The sequence below is a fragment of the Halichoeres trimaculatus genome, unplaced genomic scaffold (genome assembly GCF_033239565.1).
Source record: "Halichoeres trimaculatus isolate MK-OKI-2021-1 unplaced genomic scaffold, fHalTri1.1 fHalTri1_scaffold_45, whole genome shotgun sequence".
NCBI classification, from domain to species: domain Eukaryota; kingdom Metazoa; phylum Chordata; class Actinopteri; order Labriformes; family Labridae; genus Halichoeres; species Halichoeres trimaculatus.
Window position 1 is genome coordinate 261,918 of NW_027437224.1, and position 24,778 is coordinate 286,695.

The window sequence follows — 24,778 nt, forward strand, 5'->3', positions numbered from 1 at the left end:
TGGACCTTCAGAAGTCTAGAAGTGTACCAAGTGTAACACAGAGATCAGTAGCTTTATACATACTATGTAGTCTTATGTGTATATACAGGAATTTTTTGGGAAAATTGTTTCAAAGTGTGCTTTTTAACAAGGATTGGAGAATGGACCCTTGTATGCCTTCTGTTGGGGTTAAACTCAAGAACACCTATACTGAAGAACTGTGGAATGTTGACCTATGCTGCAAGAAAGTTTGTAACTTAAATGGATTTCAGAAAAGCCACCAACCCTCTCAGAATGGCACAAAGTTATATTTGCTCTGCTTCCCATAGATTATTTGCCATATCGCACCAAAAAGGAAAATTGGAACATTTCATCATATATGGACTCCCTTTCTTGATTATGTGGGACCGAGAATGTGCAAGGTATTCTGGCAGATGCATCCTAGACTGAAGGGGGTTAGCTAAAAGAGAAGGAGAGGCTCTGTTGTCTGTATCAGTTTATTGTTTATTGTGTGTAAGTTTTGTCATGTTCATCTGTGCTGTGCCTGTATACAAGTTCGGGGGACTGTGTTGATTGGGTGGGAGAGAATAGAACAGAAAAGAATAGAATACAACTTTATTGTCATTGTAACATGTACAACGAAATTGAAATCACGACAGCAATCAAGAAAACAAAAGTAAGAAAGTGCAAAAAGGTCCATAAGAAAATAGATGATGACAGCTTGTCCATCATTCTCCAATTCAACCAGCCTCCACCTCCACAGGGTCCAGGACTGAGCTTCTTCAGTCATGCTCCATCTCTGTCTCCTGTATCCTGTCTGCTCACAGCAGGTGAAGCTCTTCCAACATGGCGTTGGTGTCTGATGTTAGCTTCGTTAGCCATGTTTATGAATAGCATGATGCGACTCTGCCCTCTGGTTTTCCCTCTATTGCTGGGTTAGCACAGCTAGCTCGTCCATCTTATTGGAGATAGATCCTACGTCCCCAATAACGATGGATGGAAGGACAGGTCCATATCGTCACTTCTTAGCTCACACCTGAGAACCAGCATGTCGTCCTCACCTCCTTCTCCTCACCTTGTGGGAAGACATCACCAGTTAGCATTGACATGCTATAGACTGCTAACAGCTGAGTTCACATGTAAACAATTTGGCCATGGTTACATGTAGGATCTCCAGACAAACACAGGAGCAAAAATAGTAAAAATATCACTGAAGCCAAAAAAAGTTTGGTGTCCATGACCAACAAATGAGCCAAACAAAGAAATGATCTACTCCAAATACAAAAATTACGAAAAAGAGACAAAAAAAATGACAAGAAATGGACAAAAAAAGAGAGAGCTGCTGCAAAAGGCAGCCATAGCCAACAGGGCGCTGCCTAGCTCTGTGTTTCTGACTGTATGATGATCCATAGTAGGAAGACTTGAGTCCAGATCAATGTGATAGGATGACAAATGCCCACAAAAAAGTTATGTGGGTGATTTAATCAGTTATTATGTGAGTAAAGCAGGGTCACATTATCTGATGGCTACGCTGTTGTCTCCTTACAGCATGTTCTTAAATAGTTGTTTTTTTTAATTATAGCCACAACACTCATTTTATATTTTTACTTATTTATTGAACATGTTTAGAGGGATTACATTATATAACGATCGTGAAGATATAGATGAAGTATAGATAAACTAAAACGTAAATTTAAAAGGATTTGTACATGTATCTCATGAGAGCAGGCACAGCGAACTACATATTTGAAACAGTTCATATAGACTTTTACATAAAATGTAGCTCTTAGCAAACGTAGATTATAGTATATATTTCCTTTAAAAGTCGCCTGATCTAATGTAGGGTTTTCAGTTCCTGGGTTATGTAGCTGTATATACGATTGTTTCTCCTTTATCAGTAGGAAGCCATCACAAGCGGTGCTTACTTGTGGGTAGCAGATAAAGCAACATCAATCGACTGCTTTGTATAAATTACACCCAATTTCTACAGATTTTGCAAACATTTACCCCAGATGTATCTTTGAGTACACCATTTACGTAACTCAACTTCTCCTCCTCTTTTTTGGACAATGCACACATAGTCAATGCCTGCCATCGCCCCCTGCGGTCACATATTCCGATGGTCACAGATTTCAGTGCAGCACCGTTCAGACATCTAGCTGCATGTAATTGTTTATTTCGTCCACTAGATGTCACAGTTGTGCCGTGTAGCACCGCTGAAGGAACAGAGGTACAAGGGAAATTTTAGAAGACAATTCATGTGTTTTACTGTCTTCTTACAGTGAATAAATACCGGAGGAATTGTGAATATGTCAGCCCCCTCCATGTGCCAATCATCGCACGTTTCACAGACCTTCAAAACATTTTATTGCTCCATTCATCCCTTGTGGCAAGTGTTTGCAAGTTTAAATGAATGTAAACTACCGGGATAGATTACAGATAAACTGCAGTGCGCATGTTTCGTTTCGACATAAAGTTGTCCTCTTTTTGCTCCTTTTAAGTTCTAGAGTTCATTTGATGAAAGAAAAAGAAGCATGGAGCTATTTTTTTCTAGGAGGAACTAAAAACGGGAATTTCTTCAGTGGCTTCTAATCAAACTTTCTCAAGTCACACAAAAATTGCTCCTAGATGTGGACTATTTCCAGTTTGTTGTCAACCAGGAGATGCAACTTTTTAGAACATTTTCCAGCCAGGTTGAGATGCTGGAGAACATCACCCATGCTTTTACTGAGCTGTTAGCGCTGCACAAAGTCTGATCAGTGAGACCAAGGAGTTGAAAATGCTGACATAGCACGGTGCATGTTCACTTTCAGGGGGTGTGGCAGGGGCAGTTTCCCGTCAGGAAAGAGGGTGCACAATCAATGGTATTTATGCATTTACCGTAAAATACCAAATAAACGCCGGGTTCCAATTAAACGCCGGGTTCCAAATAAACGCCGGGTGCAGCAGCACGTTAAGCAAAATAGACGCCCGTTCCAAATAAACGGCGGGGGTATGGTAAGTTACTCGGCGCAGCCTACGAGCTGCAGGGCGTAATTACAGAACACACACGCAAACGCTGAGCTCACAACTGACAGTTGACTCTTGAAAACTGAGTTTTGTAAAAGAAACAGACTGTACTTTATTGGTAGTGGTGCAACGGATCATGATTGATCCGTGATCCGTTAGGATCGACGTAATCGGTTCGGCACACACATGACCCTACAGCTGTGTTTTTTGTGCAGCAGAAGCCCGGAGCGCTCGCACCAAACACCCCCTCCCTGCTCGTCTGCTCGTCTGCCCCGTCTGAGTGCAGACTCAGATGAGCCCATATTTTACTTAACCCAAAACACAAATAAACGGACTCCCACCGAAAAAATCTGGTATTGGTCTGCATTCACGCTTTATTTAGAGACTTTTCAGCGCGTTGCTTTCACACAAAAACACCGCTAAATAAGGCTCTAGTTCTCATCGTGTTGTAAAACGGCACTACCTCTGCTGCAGAGCCACAGCTGGGTACAAGGCACTCGCCGCTTAGTGCATCAGTCCACGCGCAGCGTGCCAGATATAAACAAACGCAGGTAGTCTGCCAGGATGAATTATGCAATAACAACGTAAAGATGAGGAGGCTTTGAAGAGTCAAAGAAGAAGACGTTACCACTTCCGCTGAATGTTATTTCCTGGGAAAGAAATAAACGCCTGTTCCAAATAAACGCCCGGTCCCAAATAAACGCCTGGTCTGCGCAGGGATTGAAACAAATAAACGCCCCAGCTACTATTTGGTATTTTACGGTATATATAATTTTCAGTAAAAAAAAAATCATCGATGGTAAAAAAAACAAAACAAATGCACTGTGAGAATTTGAAGTTAATTGTACTTGTACTAGAACTTGTACAGGAACGTCTGTGGCGAGACGCAGGGATGGCTGTAACAAATGTGCACTATGAGAGTCTTCACAGCCTTGAAGATGAAGGTCTTCTAGATCCCTCTGATAGCATCCACCTCTTCTTTGTCCAGCATGTTTTCCTTCCGCATCTGCTAAGGGAACTGGGCCCTGTTCTACGAAGCAAGTTTAGCCTAGCGAGATAGCCTTGGAGCTACCTCGCTGAACTGAGCACGGTAGCCGGCGGTCTCGCTACACGGGTTCACGACGCTGGCTATCAACCTCATAGGTGGATCCAGCTAGGCAATGAGCGCGTGCACACATATAAGGCGGGGCCCGCTGCATCTGACCAATCGCGAACATTGAGCCGTCTGGAGCGTCAGAGCAGGCCGGAGACAGAAGGACCGCATACTTCACTCAGGAGGAGCAGGAGGTGATCACGAGGAAGTATGACGAGCTGAAACATGTAATTAACGTTAAAAGCAACACCGTCGCCGCTGTTAAAGCACGGAAGGAGTGCTGGCAGAAAATTGCTGACAGTCTAAATGCGTAAGTGTAGTGGTGTAGTGCAAAAAAAATCTTTTGTGCCATTATCATCCTGAAATAGCACTGTTCACCATGCACTTTTACTGTAACATGCACCATATCTAATTTATTTCTTAGATGAATTTATTCATTTGTTCATTCCTATCGTGTTTACATTTTTTGTGATATGTAGCCCACATGAGCCCTACATGAATTCCTGTCACAATTTTAATATGGGCAATAAAATATTGTCATGGAACAGAAGTGTTGGCATTAAAGATCTTATTATGGCAATGAGAGTTCTTCATTCCCTTTAACTACCTGTAGAAAGTGTCATGTGCTACCAACCCCTCCCCGGAAAAACTTTCATAAAGGTGGTCATCCGAAAAAGAGAGTGGGTGGGGCTCCGATGTCCACGGGATCCTCTAAGAACGTACAAGCCATTTTTCGTGAGGGCTCATTGGTCAGTGGGCGGGGTTTTTAAAGTCCGGGAGTTCAATCTAGAACCTAACCTGCCCAGGAGCAGGTTAGCCGTTCAGCGTGTGTTGCCATGGAGACTCGCCTCGCTGAGAAGTGATCCCGTGTCATAGAACAGGGAATCCGGAACCTTTCCTCAAAACTACCTCGCTAGGCAGTAATCCTGCTTCGTAGAACAGGGCTCTGATGTCTCCAGGGTGGGTTGGGATAATCACTCCCTAAGAACAGAACAACAACTGTGGACAATGGGACTCCTCCAGAATCCCACAGATACACTGAACTTTGCACTGGTACTAAGCAAGTACAATTTCCAGGAGCACCTTGTACTGTGTGTTGTAGTTCTGAGTAGCATTGCTCCAGGTATATCTCGAAAAAAGAGAATAACATGAAAAAGTTAGATTGTTTGGTCACTCATTTCTAAATTGCAAATCTATTTATGGCTCATAGAGTGAAATTTTTGAAGCATTTATTTTTTAAAAAAGTTGATTATTATGGCTCACAGATAATGAAACCCCCAAATTCAGTGTCTCAACGGTTAGAATATTGTGGGAAAAGCTGATTATTGTAAAGTTATGATGTCACACCCAAATCAGTTAATAAACTCCAAACTCCTGCAAAGGTTACAACAGGTTTTCTATCACAGCAACTCACACTCTTCTTCTGGCTATACCCCTGTATAAACAACTCACTAGCAACCTCTATTGGTGGTAGGCCGTAATAGCATCTCACTATATAACATTATCTATTACCTTTACCCACACCTGCTTGCATGAAGTTGTAGGAACTCTGGGGTAAATTTGATGAAACAGACATGGCATCGGAACTTCTGATGGAGACTAATAAAAGATTTACTCTGAAGATCCCAGGTCGACTGGCATGTACAAACCGTTGGTCCTATTCATAAGCTGTAAAAAGTGGCGTTATCCTCAGATTCTCAAGTTTCCGAGGGTACCTTGATGTATTACACGCGACGTCAGCAACATGCCGAGGAAATGCCGGGAAAGAACAATGATTTTGTGAAACTGCCATTAACATCGTTTGCAATTTGCAAACTTTATTTATACAGCACATTTTAAAACAACCACAGTTGGCCAAAGTGCTGTACAGGCTTAAAATCAAGATCAATAAAAACAAAATGGATAAAACCACAATCAACTAAAACAATCGTTAATAAGAATAAGTTCAAACAGCGGGAAGGTAAAAGACACAATAAATAGTAGAGGAAAAAAAAAAAAGAACACACGGTAAATAAACACTGGCTGAAGAAGAATACTAACTAAAGAAGTCAGGCAAAATAAGGAGCTACACAGGAGGTTACAAAACTAACTAAGGTTGTGCTGAAATTAACTCAAGATAAACAGAAAACACGATCTCAGACTAAATGGGGCTGATCTAGGAAACACACAACCCGCATGGCAAAGGACACAACAAAATGGACTAAAAAACGAAACAGACCCAACCACACTACAGAGCTCGCACTAGAGTTAGCTGACCCAGAGAGAGAGGGGAAACCTTGGTAGACAGCCTAAGAGAAGGGAGAGCTTTAAGGAAGGCAGGCTGGGGAGGTGTGCAAGCGAGGCGGGGGAGGCTTCAGAGTTGGATAATCAAGAAAATACAGCTGAGTCAGGCTGAGTGGGTCTAAGATCTGAGGTACAGGAAACAGTGTTAAAATCCAGAGCGTAATATGCAAGAAAAGACTGAGTTTAAGCTTACTACTGACTGGTATGCAAAGATCCAATTCACAGTAGCGGCTGCAGTCTGGTTTTATGGCAGAGGAAGGTGACTGCTGGTGAACCAGTCTGGTGATTACCAATCGCCTGAACCTGCCTGCACTCCACACACCTCACTCATGCTCACCTGGATAAGGAAAAGAGGGAAGGAGGGGGGAAGGGAGACGCTGCCACTAAGCAGAGCTGGAGGCCCTGGGTGCGTCTCAAAGCGATAAAGTTCCATCCTCCCTTCCTCCACTTGCGTCGTTCACTTGAGTCTTAGTTCCTCCCACCAGAGATGGATGCATGGGGAGACGCAAAGAAATGAAGAGAGGAGAGAGGGTGGAGGAGACTCGTTTTTAGAGCAATGGGACATCCTCTCCTCCAGAGCGTCACATGAAGCAACGTGTTTCACTGATGACGGCATCAGCTGATCACCTCTGGATCATCTGTCAGTCAGCTCTAACAAGCTCTAATAGCTGTTTGTGTGTCTGCACATGTGCGCTGTAACAACTCTGATAAAACATAAACAGTAAAAGAGCTTTGTCTGTTCCTTAAACCAGTTTAAGAAACACGTTGCCATGAAAAAAACCTGCACTCTGTTTATTCTGTGTGCAGTTAAGAAGCTCGAGGATCACTTTACCGGTAAATGCCTTATTGTTAGATTATTTATGAATAATTTAGCCTTTATCTAGATTGTGAACTCTGAAACTTATTAATCTAACCTAGTTTATTCTGTTTCAGGAAGATATTATTCATTAGATTTCAGAAAAAATCCTCAATTATATTGATTTGATGATGGTTGTGTTCAGTGTTTTGTGCTTTAAACTCACTAAAAACACTTTATTACCTGATATATGATCAGTTTCTGAACAATCCTCAGCACCTGTCCTCAGCTCGCCTTTTCTCTCTCATTAAACTCTGTTGTGATTGTGAAGTTTCATGTACAGAAGTCTGAGCTGCTGCAGCGTCCAATCAGAGAGCGATATTCCATATGGGGGCGTGTCAGTCAGTGGCAAGACTTCCGCAAAGCCAGCTCACGTGTTTCCTCTAGGGCTGCAACTATCGAATATTTTAGTACTCGCGTACTCTACTGAAAATTACATTGAGTACTCGAGTACTCAGATAAAACCCATTTTGGCATACTTAAACAGCAATTATTTTTCAAATGGAAATTTGTTTCAAGCAAGTGTAAAATCAAGTCACTTTGGACTACATATATGACATTTTAACTAGGAACAAGACATTTTTGAAAGATTTTGAGTCTTTGCAGTGTTCAGACTAAAATGATTATCCCTGCTGTATTGGAGCACATATGGCTCCATTACTACTTGATATTTGTACCCTTCTACCCCTGACACCAGCCCAGTTAGCTCTATTATGTTTTTGTTTTTTAATCTTCTTCACTCTTCATTGCTGTGTTTTGTAGATTATCTACAACACTAAATCAATAATCAACTAATTTGCATAACAAGTCACTTGTATGTAACGGTTGCATTTTTTTACTATATCACCTCTTCATGGCCCATATCCCTGGACATGTTGGCATGCCTTTTTCCAAGACCAGCCTGGGCAAGGTCAAACTCTTCAGAAGAGGTTGGGGTTGTCTCCGTATTCAGGTTTAACAGTTATCCATAGATGCTAAAAGGCCTCCGAATTTTTAGATACTGTGCCATAGGTTGTCAAACTCTGTATCTTTTGCTTTCCAGAACAAGATTTCCTGTGAAAAAAAATGGGAGAGATCTGATTTTGAAATATAAAATCCGAATTTGAAATATAAAAATACTATTACCATACTATACTAAAAATACAAAAAGTTTTTTAAAACATGACACACACACACACACACCACACACACACACACACACACACACACACACACACACACACACACACACACACACACACACACACACACACACACACACACAGATAACCTGGGCCCATATTCACAAAGGTTCTCAGAGTCCTCTCAGAGAGCTCCTAACTAAAAATTCCTAGCAAGGAGTCTTAGCTTAAGAGTGATTCAGGAAGGTTGTAAGAGCAACTCTGAGCAAGGAGGAGACAGAAAGTTTTATCTTAGGTTGTGTCCGAAATCATTCACTCATTCTCTACTCACTCCTCACTATATAGTGAATTAGATGTAGTGGACTACATCAGCTACATTAAAACAACATTTCCAACACTACTCACTCACTCACCAGCAGCTAACAGTGACGTAATTACACTCGCGTCGCTCATGGACGACTAGGGATTTACACTAATTATTTTTCTCAAACACTGCAAAAAGTTTTTTATTCCAGTGATAACTAATGTTATACTTGGCGTATTTTCCGCAACAGCCAAATAGAATAACTTACTACACATTATTCATAAAATTCATAAACCATATATTTGCACAGCAACTTATGCTATATTTGAGAATTACAAAATCCGGTGAATGCATCATCCGCAATGAAAAATTTAGTGGCTAATGTCTGTGTTGTTTGTTTCTCTGCTCGAAGTTGTGAGACACGTTCCCGCGAAAGTTTAGCAGAGAGCTTAGTGTCATTCTCTGACAGTTTTTAAAGATTTTTCATGTTATCAGTAATCAGTAATCATGTAATCAGCCATTCCTTCAGTTTGAACTCATGATGGTATATATTGCTATTATAGTGAGCATCTCTAATACACTACTTTACAAAATGCATTGTGGGATACATTGAGTGGACTATATATTGAATGACCATGCTTACTCAGAATTCGGACAGCACTACAAAATGACATATTCACTATACAGTGCACTATATAGAGAATAAGAAGTGATTTCAGACACAGCCTTAGTGAGGACGTGTGGTTGACACTGTTGCTACGAGAAGAGCAACGAGAAGAGTACGAGAAGAGTGCCGACTGGTACTGTTCTCGTACCAGTCGGTTGGTACGAGAAGGGGAAAGAATTGGGGGGGGGTTGTGAAATTCATTTTATCTCATGCTGATAAAACTCATCTAAATTATTGGTGACACAGCTTTCAAAATGTTTGAACATACCTCATTCACACACCGATTATATTGATTTGTTTATTGATCCATTTACTGCCCATGCTGGTCATGTTACTACTCAGTGTGTTTGGTTTTAATGGTGGACGCAGACTCCAGAAAGTACTGCGCATGCGCAGTACTTTCTGGAGAGCTGTCTCCTTTCTTTGAGGGACAAACCTAAACAAAGTCTTCGTCAGTTCAGAGGTCATTACAGCCACATTGCCCTGTCTGAAGTGACAAAGACTGCAACAGAGGACTATCTCAGAGTGGACCATAATGGAATATTGGTGAAAAACACGAGTTTTTGGACGATCAATGCAGTTTTAGGAGCGGCGCTGTCTATGCCCCGATGGATCCCATTATACGGACGTCCGCTGCACGATTTTGGATCTAAATATCTCCCGAAGCACTACTTGGATCAGGAAAACCTTCTGGGTGAGTATTTTGTTCTACTTCATTCTATAAACAATGTAAAAGCTGTATAAACCAAACTTTTCCTTTAAGTGCCTACGTTTCCTGAAAACAACAGCACCAAGGAAGGCTCTGAGCCATCTTTGATGCTGTCACTCACAATCCCACACCCTTCTCAGTCAAGACCAAGCTCCCCACACCAAAACAGGGCCAAAAGTTTGAATCTGAAGAAAAAAACAATCCGAAAGTGAAAAAAATATCTGAAAGCCAAAATGAAGATTTGAATGCGTAAAAAAAACAGGCTGAGGGAGATTTTATAAAAAAGAAAATTGCACCTGAAAAAACAAACAGCTCAAATGTTAAAAAAAATCAAGAGTAAAAACTGAATTGATTTGTTTAAAAATATCAAAGAGGTGAATCAAGACTATTTTTGGATTGAAAAATAATTGCTTTTGCTTATTTTTTTGTTTTGGTTTAGTGTGTTATTTATTTTTAAAATCAGGATTGTTTTATTTTATGTTTTTTAAATCAGTATCAAACTAAAAAAAAAAATATTGTTTCAATTTTTTTTTTATGATCTTTTTTTTTTAATAATTTACAAAACTTTTGGCCTTGACTCAGCTCCATACATTTGGTTATCATCTCTACTTCATGCAAAGCAAATCTGTTGGGCAGTCTGTGAAAACTACAGAAGTGGATTAGGGCCATTTGGGATGGAGAAAATAATTTTGGGCAGGTTGAGATTATTGCTGCATTCCATTTGTACTCGGAGCTGGAAGTCGGGAGTGGGGTGTCATCTCCGAGGTTCAGCGTTCCAGTTGCTAAGTCGGAAAAAAAACTTGGCATAACAGCAGTATTTCTGTATATAAACATCGAATTATACTATGTATACAAAGCTGCTTAATTGCAACAAACACTAGTCAGAAATTGTCAGAAAAGAATATAATAGAAGCTTATTTACATTGTACAACTGAACTCAGAATTTCCTACTGGGAACTCGGGGTTGGTGTGGGTGCTCCAACTTACAAGTCGGAAATTCCGACTTCGGGAGCTGTTCCTGTTGGGCGTTCCCACCTGGAACTCGCAAATTCTGACTTCCGAATACAAATGGAATGCAGCATAAAGTCGAAATGATGAGAATAAAATTGAAATTTCAAGATCAAAGTGGAAATGACTAGAATAAAGCTGAAAAACAAATTCAAGATCAAAGTCAAAATGACGGGAATAAAGTTAAAATGACAATACAGTCAAAAAATAATTTGAGATCAAAGTCGAAAGGACGAGAAAAAAAGTCAAAATAACCTGCTCTGATGTTTACCGGCAGTACGCCGGGTACAGTCAGGTCCTCAACAGTCACAGACACGACTGACAGTAGTAACAGCTGCCATACAGGAGCCTAAACGACAATCTTCGGAATCTGTGTTTGTGTGACAGGGTTGGTCTTTTACATTTTTATTGCATGTGGTGTTATATGAAGTGTGTGGGTAGGTAATGACTTTTCTGACTGGCCCTGAAGTATCCCCCCCTAAAACCAGCTCATTGGAGACTGGCGGGCAGGACTTCAGGACAGACACCTAAAAAGAGCAGCAGATAGCAGAGAGGGACGACAGTAGGACCGCAAGCAAAGCACGAGAAGCAACCCTGAAAAGACCCGATTGCTCTAGGAAGAAGAAGCAGTAGCCAGTTGTGGGCCTTTACGGTTTCCTGTGAAGAGAAGGAGGCTGATGTTGGGGAGTCACCGTGGAGTTGCCAAGGGGACCGTTGCTGTGAGGCACTGGCATTAGCTTTGAGGAGAAGCAACGTTGGATGCACCCCTCTGAGTTAAGTACCCTCACAGGACCTTTTTATATTGAACCTTGGACACGGTTATAATTGGGTCAAGGAACTTTTTAAACACAAAACACCAGTTTTATTCTTTTTTCTTTGTGGGTTTTAAGTGTTTTGAGGGGTTTAAGATCCTTTAGGGAGCTATTCTCTTATGCTAGTTCTTTTTTAGGATTTTACTCAGACACTTCTTTCTAGACCTGCAACCTATCACAGAGCCATGTGTGTGTGTGTGTTTTTTTTGTCAAAGATTTTCATTATATTTTTTGTTATGTGTACAGGAAAGAAAAAGACATTTTAGGTACACAAAGCAGAACAATTTCGGGACAAAAACATATTCAATCACACTTATTCATACTACAAGAACTAAGAGACAAGACAACACACTCAATCGACATGGGGTATCAACAAGTGGACAAGTGGTAACGCAGAAATGAAGGGGAAGGGAAAGACAAGAGAAAAAGAAAGAAAAAGAGGAAAGGAGAAAGATGCATTTAAGTATGTAATGATATTTAAATAATGAAAATAAATAAATAAATAAGAAAAGAAAGAAAGAAAGAAAGAAAGAAAGAAAGAAAGAAAGAAAATCAGCAAGTCAGTAGTTCATAGGTTTTCAGCCTCAATGACAGGGTATCTATATGAAGTAAAAAGGGTTGCCAGATTTCATGGGAGGTCTTAAGGGAACCTTTCAGGGAGAATCTGATTTTCTCAAGTCTCATGCAATGTAAAATTTCTTGAATACATCTGTTATGTGTAGGTGGGGATAAATGAGTCCATTTAAGAAGAATGAGCCTACTTGCTAGCAAGGTAGAAAAGTCAAAAATACGATATGAAAATTTTGACCAGCCAGAGGATGGAAGCAGTCCAAAAAGAGCAATAAGAGGGTCGGCGTTCAAAGTGCAGCCAAGGACTTTCCCTAACGTATCAAAAATGGTGCCCCAAAAATCAGTCAGTTTAGTGCATGACCAAAACATATGCATGTGGTCAGCTGGAGACAGTTTACACCTGTTACAGGAGTTGTCTCTATCTGGATAGATTTTGGCTAGTCTCACATTAGTGAAGTGTCTCCTGCGTAAAATCTTACATTGTAGAAGTTGTTGTCTGGCGCATACAGAAGAAGTATGAGCAAGGTTAAGTATGCTGTTCCATTGTTCGTCGGAGATTGTGATTCTGGGGTCCTGGTCCCAAATAGCCCTGAGGGAGTGGAGGGAGGTGGGGTTTATTCTGAATATTGAGCTTTACAAGACTGAGGTCTGGGATTTATTGTTTATTTTGGTCAAAAGAAGGGAATCCATCAAGGTCCCTGGGGGGAATTGATTTTTCACAAATGACGGATCTGAAAAAAACGAGATAAGTGAGATTAAAGTAGAGAATTTTTTTTGATAGTACTGCAAATGAAGGGAAAACATCCACGATATAAAAGTCATCAAGAATTTGCAGACCAGGATTCAAAAGCTAAGTCGGAGCAGGATGGAAGAAATAAAAGGTTTTGATAAACTGGAGCAAGTTTCGATGAGGAATGTAGGCCAAATTGTTTCCTTAATTGACTCCAAATTTTCAAGGTCTCCGAAATAATGGCGTTCTGTGCTATTCGCTTGATTGGTGAAGGTAACTGTGAACAAATCACTGACCATAACACAACGGGTGAGGAGGCTAGTTCATGCAGGCCCATAGAGGGTGATTATTAGGAGCAATCTTAACATTCCAATAAAGGATTTGCTGATATTGCTAGCCCCGTAGTATCTGCAAAAATCAGGTGAGGCCAGACCCCAGAGAGATTTAGGAAGTTGGAGAGTTGATCTTTATTCTAGCTTATTTATTGCACCATAAAAAAAGGAATTAATCAGCTGGCCAAGTGAAGAAAAAAAAGATTTGCAGATGAGCACTGGAACATGTTGAAAGATATAAAGAAAGCAGGGAAAAGTACCGTCATTATGATCAGGTTGATACGACCTGGTAAAGGTAAAGGGATAGTGGACCACCTAGTCAGATCTGATCTGCAGCGCTCAAGTAAAGGTTGAAAGTTTTTTGCAAAAATACTCAGAGAATGGTTTTGTTACAAGAACACCAAGATATTTTAATCCTTGGGTCGTTTTCCTAAAAGGAAAGACAGCGAGAGGGAGGTTCTCTGCAGTGGAGTTAATTGGAAGGTACTCGCTTTTATGTAGGTTAATTTTTAGAGGTGTCCCAGTCCAATATTAATAACGGATATCAGTCCGATATCAGCAAAAAAAACAAATATCGGTATCGTATCGGAATGCATCTAAAATCTCCGATACGAGCACTCCGATATAAGCAGTCCATTCCAGACTCCATTCCTGCTGTTTTTATTTGATTTATTTAGGTTATTTTCTAGGTTTTCTAATTTATTCTTTATTTTATTCAATTACTAGTATTTTTTATGTTTAATGTTAAAATTTCTGTTACCTGTTGGTTAATAATAGATGGGTCAGTTTTTCCTCAAAGCTAAAAATAAAATCACTGAACCAAGCATTTTCTAACATGACAGACATACTACAAAATAAGTAATAAAAGTATGCATGTTTCATGCTGATATCGTATCGGATTAATATCGGTATCGGCCAATACTCAATGCTCAATAATTCTATAGTCAGATAATTTCATAAATTGTTCTAGAATATCCAAGATAACAGGAAGTGATGAAGTTGGATTGGAAGTTGGATTGGATTGGTAATGTAAAGCAGAAGGTCATCTGCATAAAGAAATAAGCCAAATCGAGAAAATCCCTTCAAATTTATCTTCATAATGAAGCCATACGGCTAAGGGCTTGACGGCTAGAGCAAGCAGAGATGGGGAAAGCAGGCATCTCTGACGAGTGCCCCAGGATAAAGGAAATGAATTGGATTTTATACCGTTAATATTAATCTTAGCCACAGGGGAAATGTAAAGAAGCTTAATCCATGATATGAAGTTGGAGTCAAAACTGAATTTACTTAGAATATGGAACAAGTAACTCCACTCGACCCGATTAAAAGCCTTTTCGGCGTCTAGAGATAGGATGATTTCAGCCGGGATGGAGTCTGAAGAAGAGCAGATGATGTTGAAAAACCTTCTAGTATTACTGAAAAAGATTGTCGACCAGAGATGAAACTGGTCTGGTGCGGGTTCGTTAGCGTAGGGGTGACCTTCAGGAGACGAGTGGCGAGCACTTTGGACAATTTTTAGAGTCAACATTTAAGAGGGAGATGGGCCTATAGCTGCTGCAGTGGTGAGGATTTTTATCCTTCTTAAGTAACAAGGTTATTGACACTTCTGAGAATGTAGAAGGAAGTTTCCCTCTTGCAAATGCATCATTGAATACCCTTACTAGGATGGGAGCTAGTTTGCTAGAAAAGGTTTTGAATAATTCTGTGGAGTATCCGTCCAGGGGATTTGGAGCTTTGTAAAGACCCGATAGCTTCTTGGACCTCAGCAAATGTTATGGGGGCTCCTAGATTACTAAACACATTGTTGTCTACTTGAGGAAATGTAAAGTAGTCTAGGGGCATTGGCTCTGACCAGTTGTGGAAGGAGATTTCGGACGAGTAGAGTGTTAAATAATAATTAGAGAAAGTATTAAAAATTTCCCTAGGATCTGTTGTAACTAACCCAGCTGGGGATGCTATGTTAGGTATGAGTTTAGAGGCAGTTGCAGAGCGGGCTTGATATGCTAATAGTTTGCCAGGTTTATCAACTTGTTCAAAGAAGCATTGCTTTGTTTGTAAAAGCTGAATCTCAACTTTGCTGGTTGATAGCAATTCATATTGAGACTGTAGCTGTAATCTCTTTTTGTATAATGCAGCTGAGGGATTGGAGGCGTATTGGGCATCTAAAATACGGATTTCATCGGATAGTTCTGTCAACTTAGAAAGTTATGATTTTTTAGAATGGGAAACAAATAAGACGATCTGCCCGCGTAAATATGTTTTGAAAGAATCCCACAGTATATCACTGCTGATATCAGGCATGTCAATTATTGTAATTGTTAAAGACGAAATTGATTTCGTCAGTGAGAAATTCTTTAAATTTAGCTTCAGAGAGCAACTGTGACTTAAATTTCCAGAATTTGTAAGCAGGTCTGCAGAGGGAGAAAGTAATGTCTACTGATGCAAGGGCATGATCAGAGATGACTATACTATGATATCCACAGGCAACAGTACTGTGCAACAGTTTATTATCCAGTAGGAAGAAATCTATTTGCGAGAAGTTATGGTGCACATGAGAAAAGAAGGAAAATTCTCTATTGTAAGGAAACCTAGTTCTCCAAGGGTCAGACAATCCCAAATGGTCTGTATGAAATTTTAAGGTGGTAGCTGATTTTGTATGAGCGATATGTTTAGCAGATGATCTATCAAGTGTGGTGTCCTATACCAGATTAAAATCGCCCAAACAATGATAAGGTGGTCTTAAAGATTAAGTGAAGAAGAAAAAAAAAAAGATACAAATTTTTCATCATCCCAAGTGGGAGCATGCATACACTGAAGCCAGGACTACAGGGGTGGTTTGTCAGAGACTATAACAACACGTCCGTTAAGATCAGATATAGTGACAGAGGTTTCAAAGGAGTTGTATATCAATTGCGAGCACCCCTTACCCTCTCAGTAAACCCAGAGTGGAATAAGTGACCCATCCAAGCCCTTTTTACACCAGATATTTCAGAATTGCGAAGGTGAGTTTCTTGTAAGAAGCACAGATCTCCCCTTCAGGTGTTGCAGGTGTGATATTACCTTGTTGACTTTGACGACATTATTCATTCCTTTGACATTCCATGAGACGAAACGAAGATTTCTACCAGACATCAAGATGGATTATTCACAGAACTGGCTGACTGAGCTGTGAAAAGAGCAGAGAGAGAAAATGAAACAGAGAAAGAGAGAAGAAAAAAGAAAAACAAGGAGGAGGGATAACAAGATACAAGGAGAGACAAAACACACACACATACTTCTCATCAGTGGCGAACCGTGGCCCCAGCCACTGGGCCTCCAGTAGGACCATGGGACCACACGTGGCAATAAACAATAAAACAAAGAAATAAAAACAATAGCCAGAATCATGTGACATGGAAGCTTAGTATATTGATAGTTTTGTGTGATTACAAATTGTCTCTTCGTCCTGGCAGACTACCTGCGTTTGTTTATATCTGGCACGCCGTGCGCGCGGACTGATAAACTAAGCGGTGAGCGCCTCATAGCCAGCTGTGGCTCTGCAGCAGAGGTAGCGCCGTTTTACAACACGATGAGAACTAGAGCCTTATTTAGCGGTGTTTTTGTGTGAAAGTAACGCGCTGAAAATTCTCTAAATAAAGCGTGAATGCAGACCGATATCAGATTTTTTTCGGTTGGAGTCCGTTTATTTGTGTTTTTGGTCAAGTAAAATATGGCCCCGTCTGAGTGCAGAGGAGCAGGGAGGGGGTGTTTGGTAAGTATTTGCGAATCCCCAGAAGATGACAGGAAATGATCCCGCCCACAACTTAAATATATATGATTGGCTAAGACAGCTGTCATTGTCAAATTGTGTCCACATTCCCTTGAGTTACACAGGCATTTGTTGCAGTTACTGAAGGCCCTGCCTGCCAGAATGTGTCGCTGATTTACCCAGATACCATCAAAGGGAAAATTGTGATTGGTCCATTTTCCATTTAGTAATATTAACCCATTGTTTGCCAGGACAAGTTTATAAAAATAATATAAAACTCATTGCTATGATTTCATTGAGTAAAATAAAGAAATAAAAACAAAATAAAGAAATAAAATAACTATTTAGGAGTTCTTTTAATATTGTTTTCACTGAATACCTTGAAAGGCCCAGAGGGTTCCCCTCTGCTTCTCATGCACTCAAAACAAAACAAAAGAATCCCTTGGGAAAACTAAACTTCTGTATCATACAAGATACAAGACTTTCTATTCCTACAACTCCATCTTACTCCTGCTCCCATTACAAAACAAGAAAACATACATGAAGAGAATTAACCCCTAAAACAAGGAATGGCAACTGCTCAACAGATTATGCAAAATAGAGCAGCACCTAAAGCACTCAAGTTTCCAGTATGTGAGTATTAAATGTTAAAATATTCAAAACATATAACTGGTGGTGGTAGGATTCACATTGGGTCACTAAGTTATCTCATTTATCACTATTGATTCACAGCTGCATAATTCAGGTCATTGCTGCCTTTCATATGGTTGTGGGGCCTCTGCACACTGTCGTTGCTGACACAAAGGTCGTCGGACCTCTGCACACTGTCACTTCTGTCACCAATGGTCATCGGACCTCTGCTCACTGTCACTGCTGACAAAAGGTCGTGGAACCTCTGCTTACTGTCATTGCTGACAAAAGGTTGTCGGACCTCTGCACACTGTCATTGCTCACATCCAAGGTTGTCGGACCTCTCACCTCTGTCATTGCTCACATCATGGGTTGATTTGTAATCATCATATTTCCTTTCTATCTTCACTTACCCCAATTATTTGTATTATTTAACATTATTTCTATGCCTTCTCTTTGCTTTTATCTGGAATCATCAGACTCCCCCAAAGGTACGTATTCTTACAGGTGATAATCATAATTCATAACGCCATTGTACCCCCTACATTGATTATTTTGCTCAACGCTTGATGGGTTCTAATCGCCAAACTTCATTTGCATGCATTTATTCATTAAATCTGTTCATAACTTTTTCTGTTGTATAAGTCTCTCTTAATTGAACTACTGTCATATCTGAGGTGTGGCATTTTCTTCGATGTTACTCAGTGAATGATTTGACCTCTGCAATATATCAAGCCACCTGAAAGATCAAAACTTTATTAGAACACAGCATTGGCTTTGTCTTTCCCACATGGTATGAATCATAGCAAAAAAAAACAGAATTTAAAGTGTTCAAAACAGTCTGCATGATAGGCCTGGGCGATATATCGATTATATTGATTAATTCGAACTTTTTCTTGTAAACGATTTAAAAAATTTGAATTTGAATTTTTCTCCCCCGCTATTGTGCATCTTTTATACCGCAGCAAGCGCTGACTCCACGTGTGTGCAGCATGCTTTAACAGTTCACTAACAAAACAACAGAAACCTAAGTGTCATAAAATGTTCTTGAATGTCTTTGACACCCAGCACCTTGACAGACACGTGTTCCTTATGGTCTGTATCAACAGCCCTGAGAGGTTAATATAAACTAGACTTCTCGTCAGTAAACGTTCAAATCCCTTTCCTCTAATCCTCTGTTTTCTATCAGTCACCTTTCAGGAGTTTGATTAAGATCTTTGACTCAAACATTTCCAAAGCCGGGACCCTTTCATGTTCACCTGCAGATTATTAATAATGTGACTGAGGCGCGTAAAACCTGCTGCTCTTCAAAGTTAATACTCTGATCATTTTGAAAATTAGATAGTAAAGAAATATACATTAGTTTTTCTCAGAACATCCCCACTCTACTGAAGAAAATCCCCTCTTATGGTGACATGGACGGATCATGATTTGTGAAAGTAGACTGCGGGAGGGAGACGGAACGACAATGGGCGATCGAATAGAGCAGCGCTGCCTGGACAGACATGACTGAGAAGTTGTTTGGCTTTTACCTTGAGAAAGCTGAGTTCCGTCTTTCCCTGCAACTCCCTCTGTTCCACCAACTAAATCCTCCATTCAGCAGTAATCCATCCGCTGACGAGCAGAGCAACATAACGAACCAGCATCTAGCCGCGCTCTGTCAAGCAGGGGCGGACCAGACTTTTTAGACTGGGGTGCCCCCAACCAGGGCACTGACTTATGCAGGGAGGCATGACATTTGTGAGCCCACACTTGAATAAATAGCATTTATTTTTACTTATTTGTCTGTATTAAAATACAGAATAAACAGGCTACAGCCTTAAAAAATAAAACTAGACAGTAACAAAGTGGTTTTTTTAAATAGTTTAAAAGCAGAATATAACAGAACAGTGCTGTAGTGCACTGAAACAGTACTGTACACGCTTTTCCTAGCAGGATTTTTGAATTCAAAATGTACAAAATGGTGCAGCTTTCAATGTGAATGTGCCTCCCTTATAACTACAAAGTGAAGTTATTGAAACAGAAGAAGAGCTGAAACTTTAATTCCAAGAGTCAAATAGAGGTTACCTTTATTATTTTAAGTTTTTTGACAAAATTAAAACAAAACTGGTTTTGAGTTGTCTCTGTCATTTGTACTTATCGTTTTCTTTAAAAGAAAAAAAAACATCAAAAAACCATAACTTGAAATTTTTGTGAAAAAATCAGAGATTTTATTTTAAGGCCATATCACCCAGCCCTACTGCATGAATTTCCACTGGATTTTTCCTGTGCGCTCTTAAGTGCTTGGCTGTGCGTCAGCGCGCACAACCTAAGCACCAATTTCAATGTTCAGTTTTGATTTTTAAAATTAAAGTCGCTCAGCTCAACCCCTGGATGTTGATAAATTAGTGGAGAGAATCACGGCAGAGGTGTTAAAAGCAGTGGAGACCTCGCTTGACAAAAAGATTGACCCTGTGCTTCAGAAACTGCAGAACTGCGCTTCAGATATCGCTGTGCTAGATACCCGTCTCACCACCGCTGAAGACTACTTCAAAATGTAGCTTTTTTTTGTTTTGTTATATCTCTCAAGTAGTTGCGGCCGGGCTGTAGTTGGCCGAGTTGATGAGAGCCTGGTCCAGCATCCTCCCCTGTTTCTCTGGGAAGGTTAGCTTGCACCCCCTACTGGGTGTTTTACACCTCCGTCTGACCCCCCTATGTTCTACTCTTTACATTTTTTTGTTTTTTGTAAATAGTTCTTGTTGTTTTTTCCTTAGCAAAGCAGAGCACATTTTATTTTTCTTGTCACTTGAGATTGTTGTATCTTGGTTCAATTATTTTGAGAATATCCTTATCCTTCTGGCCTGGCTTAGCACTTACTTTAAATCAAAATGACCAGTTCGAATTCCTCTCTAAAAGTGTGTAGTTGGAATGTGGGGGGCATTCATAGTCCTATCAAACGTAAGAAAATCCTTAACTTTCTGAAAAAGGAAAATGTACATGTAGCCCTTCTACAAGAAACACATTTGACCTCTGATGAGCATTTAAAATTGAAACGTGATTGGGTGGGGCAAGTGTTTTACTCCTCTTTTACGAGTCGGAGTCGTGGCGTGGCCATTTTGATAAATAAACATTTGCCTTTGATAGACACCCACTCGGTTAGTGATAAATCTGGTAGATATTTATTACTTAAAGGCACATTGAATAGTAAACCTATTTCATTCCTAAATAATTACTTCCCACCTGTTCAGTCTCTAGACTTCATTACACTTGCTTTCTCCTCCTTTTCTGAATGGATTTGTGACAATTCTGTCATAGCTGGTGATTTCAACTGCTATTTTTCATCTTCTGTGGATAAATCTCCCCCAACTAAGGTTACAAATATCAAAAAGGGCTAAGGCACTTTTGGACACCTGTACTGAGCTTGAACTGGTTGATACTTGGCGGGTGTTACACCCTAAAGATAAAGAATTAACATTTTTTTCGGGTGTGCACAAAACAAGTTCTAGAATTGATTTTGTGTTTACCCCTAAGATTTCCCTTGGTAACGTTGTTAATTGTAGAATTGGTGATATAATTATATCGGACCATGCGCCTGTTTTTGTTGAGTTGAATATTCTTGACGCAAATTTCCGTAATTTAAATTGGAGGTTTAATAATTTCCTGATCCATGATCCCAAGTTTGAAAAGTATCTGACTGACCATTTGAATTATTTTATACAAGATAATAAGACCCCTGATGTATCTCCTGGGTTAATCTGGGATACTTTAAAAGCTTATACGCGTGGTCTGGTTATATCATACAGTGCTGGGGTCAAAAAGAGATCTTTAATGGAACAAAGAAAACTAGAATTGAAGTTGCATGAATTACAGGTCAAATATAACCACTCCCCTTCTGAACAGTTAAGAAACGATATCCAGGTAACTAAAACAGCGTTGGAGGGGTTACTGACAAAAAAGGCAGAGAATTCTATATTTTTTATGAAGCAGAGGCTCTACAAATTCGCAAATAAACCTAATCGTTACCTTTCTAATCTTCTAAGAAATAAGGGTTCGTTTCGCAATATCTCCGGCATTAAAGATGCTTCTGGCGTGCTCAGCTATGATAACACAGTAATTAGTGATACATTCAGAACATTTTACAAGCAATTATACTCTTCTCAATTTAAATCGTCCCATTATCAAGAAATGTCCCTCTTTTTTCAGAACCTTGACCTGCCTCATATTACGAATATTCAGAGAGAAAATTTGTCTAAACCAATTACTCGTAGTGAAATTCAAAATATTATTCAACAACTACCAAATAATAAGGCCCCTGGGCCGGATGGATTCAGTGGGGAATTTTATAAGAAATTCAGTAGAATTTTACTTTCTCCTCTGTCTGAAATGTTTGACTCCTCATTTGCAGGTGGGGCTCTACCTCCCTCCCTTATGGAGGCCAATATTTCACTAGTTCTGAAGAAAGACAAATCTCCAGAAGAGTGCTCCTCCTATAGACCCATCTCTGTTTTAAATATTGATTTGAAAATTCTTGCAAAAATCCTAGCCTCACGCTTAGAAGCTATCTTGCCTAGCATCATCAACAATGACCAAACTGGTTTTATACGGGGCCATTACTCTTCACACAACATAAGACGTCTACTTAATCTTATTCAGCATTCTTCCTCATTCACTTCCGATGCTTTGGTTATTTCTCTGGACGCAGAGAAAGCCTTCCATCGGCTTGAGTGGCCGTATCTCCTGTTTACTCTCAAAAAGTTTGGTCTGGGTGACAAATTTATCAAATGGATCCAAATTCTGTATGCTTCACCTCTTTCAGCCGTGATCACTAATGGCCACAAATCCAATAGCTTCGGCATTGAGCGTGGAAGCCGTCAGGGATGTCCATTAAGCCCCTTGTTGTTCGCCCTAGCTATGGAACCCTTAGCTGCTGCCATCAGAATGGACTCCTGTATTGAAGGTCTTCTTTTAAATAACTGTCTGCATAAGATATCTCTTTATGATGATGATGTTTTAATTTTTCTGAGTTCGCCAACCAGGTCCATTCCAAAATTAATTAATTTAATCACCCAGTATGGTTCCTTTTCAGGTTATAAAATAAATTTCTCTAAAATTCCTCTTTCTAGTTCACATAGGATCTCTCCAGATGCCTCGCAGCCTTTTCGTTGGTCCCCGACCGGTTTCACTTATTTAGGAATTAAGATCTCCCCTAATTTAAAAGATTTATACAATCTCAACTATACTCCTCTTATTCAGGCTGTTAGAGGGGATTTGGACAGATGGTGTAGTCTCCCGCTGTCCCTTTTGGGTCGTATACACCTGATTAAAATGAATATCCTACTGCGCCTTTTATATTTATTCCAGATGTTGCCGCTTGTTCTATCTAAGAAAGTGTTTTCAAAGTTGAATGGTTTTATAATTTCTTTCATTTGGAACAAAAAAAGGCCCAGGTTAAGATACAGTTATCTTTGTCTCCCAGTGCGTATGGGTGGACTTGCTGCCCCATCGTTACCACTTTATCTTTGGTCTGCTCAGTTTAAATTTTTTTTGGAATGGTACAGATTGGATCAAGGGTCAATTTATTTAAGTGCTGAATCCGCTTCCTTAAAAGGTATCCCACTGTAGAATTTACTTTACAGCTCCCCTGCGAAATCCTCAAGTCTTATAAAGGATAACCTGCTGTTAAAAAACATGTTAACTATTTGGCATAAGGTTAGATACTTGGAAGGCTATAAAAGTCATTTTTCTTTACTTACCCCCATTCACCAAAACCTTGATTTTATCCCAGGTCTCAATGCAGGGTTTATGGAGTGGTTTCGCAGGGGGATTAAAACAGTTGGTGACTTGGCTGATGGAGATCAAGTTTTGTCATTTCAACAAGTGAGAGAAAAATATGGTATTGGTAGTGGAGATATTCTCAGGTATATGCAGGTTAAACATTTTATTCTTGGTAGATTAAAGGAATGTGATGGGAAATTGTCTGTCTCTTCTATGGAATCCCTGATCCTGAAAACTACTAAACTTAAATCATTCTCTAAATCAGTCTACAATGTTCTATCTGAACTTAATACTGACAATGCTGATAGAGTTAAAATGCAATGGGAAACAGATCTAGGGCCTATCACAGCTGAATCCTGGAGTGCACTATGTAACCGGCCTTTTCAAGCCCTGATTTCTAATTCCATCTGGGAGAGACAATTTAAGATTTTGCATAGGCTCTTTATTACCCCCGAGAAGAGACACAAAATGTTCCCAACAACATCTGAAATGTGTACTAAATGTCTCTCTGCTGTTGGTAATCTTTTTCATTGTTTATGGAGTTGCCCACTTATTTTGCAATTTTGGACATCAGTTATTGATAAGCTTTGTGCCATATTCAAGTGTCAATTGAATTTGGGACCCCGGACTTGTCTCCTTGGCCTTGAGGATGATTTGCCTGCACGATTCTCGGAGAAAGATCTTCTACACATATTATTACACTGCGCACGAAAATGTATAATGGCACAGTGGATCTCCGATGAAGCACCCTCCCCACATCAGTGGCTCCAAACTGTCATTGCTGTTATTCCAATGGAAGCTTTTTCCACTTTGTTGAAGGATAAACCTTATAAATTTTATAAGACCTGGGACCCATTTTTGGACTATTTGGACTACTAGATTGAGATCTGGCTTGCTGTTATTAGCTTGGCCAAAAGACCCTTAATATTAATATTAATGATAGTACACATTTGTGTATATGTATGTATGTGTATATATATGTGTATGTATATGTGTGTGTATATATGTATGTATGTGTATGTGTGTATGTATATATATGTATGTATGCGTATGCGTATGTGTATGTATGTATGTATGTATGTATATATATATATATATATATATATATATATATATATATATATTTTAATGTAATTGTCTTATTTATATATTTTTGATGCTCTGCTTTGTACA

At 39.7% G+C, this 24,778-nt stretch overlaps 1 long non-coding RNA gene across 1 annotated transcript in view; it reads right to left on the minus strand.

The window, feature by feature from the left end:
* Positions 1-788: 788 nt before the first annotated feature.
* Positions 789-24,778, minus strand: part of LOC141786584 (uncharacterized) — a 40,439-nt gene continuing 16,449 nt past the window's right edge. Inside the window, exons 2-3 of the long non-coding RNA XR_012597850.1 lie at positions 16,534-16,639; positions 789-1,054 (exon numbers count right to left, since the gene is read on the minus strand). This is a non-coding gene — a long non-coding RNA (uncharacterized LOC141786584). The remainder of the gene's footprint in view (positions 1,055-16,533; positions 16,640-24,778) is intronic.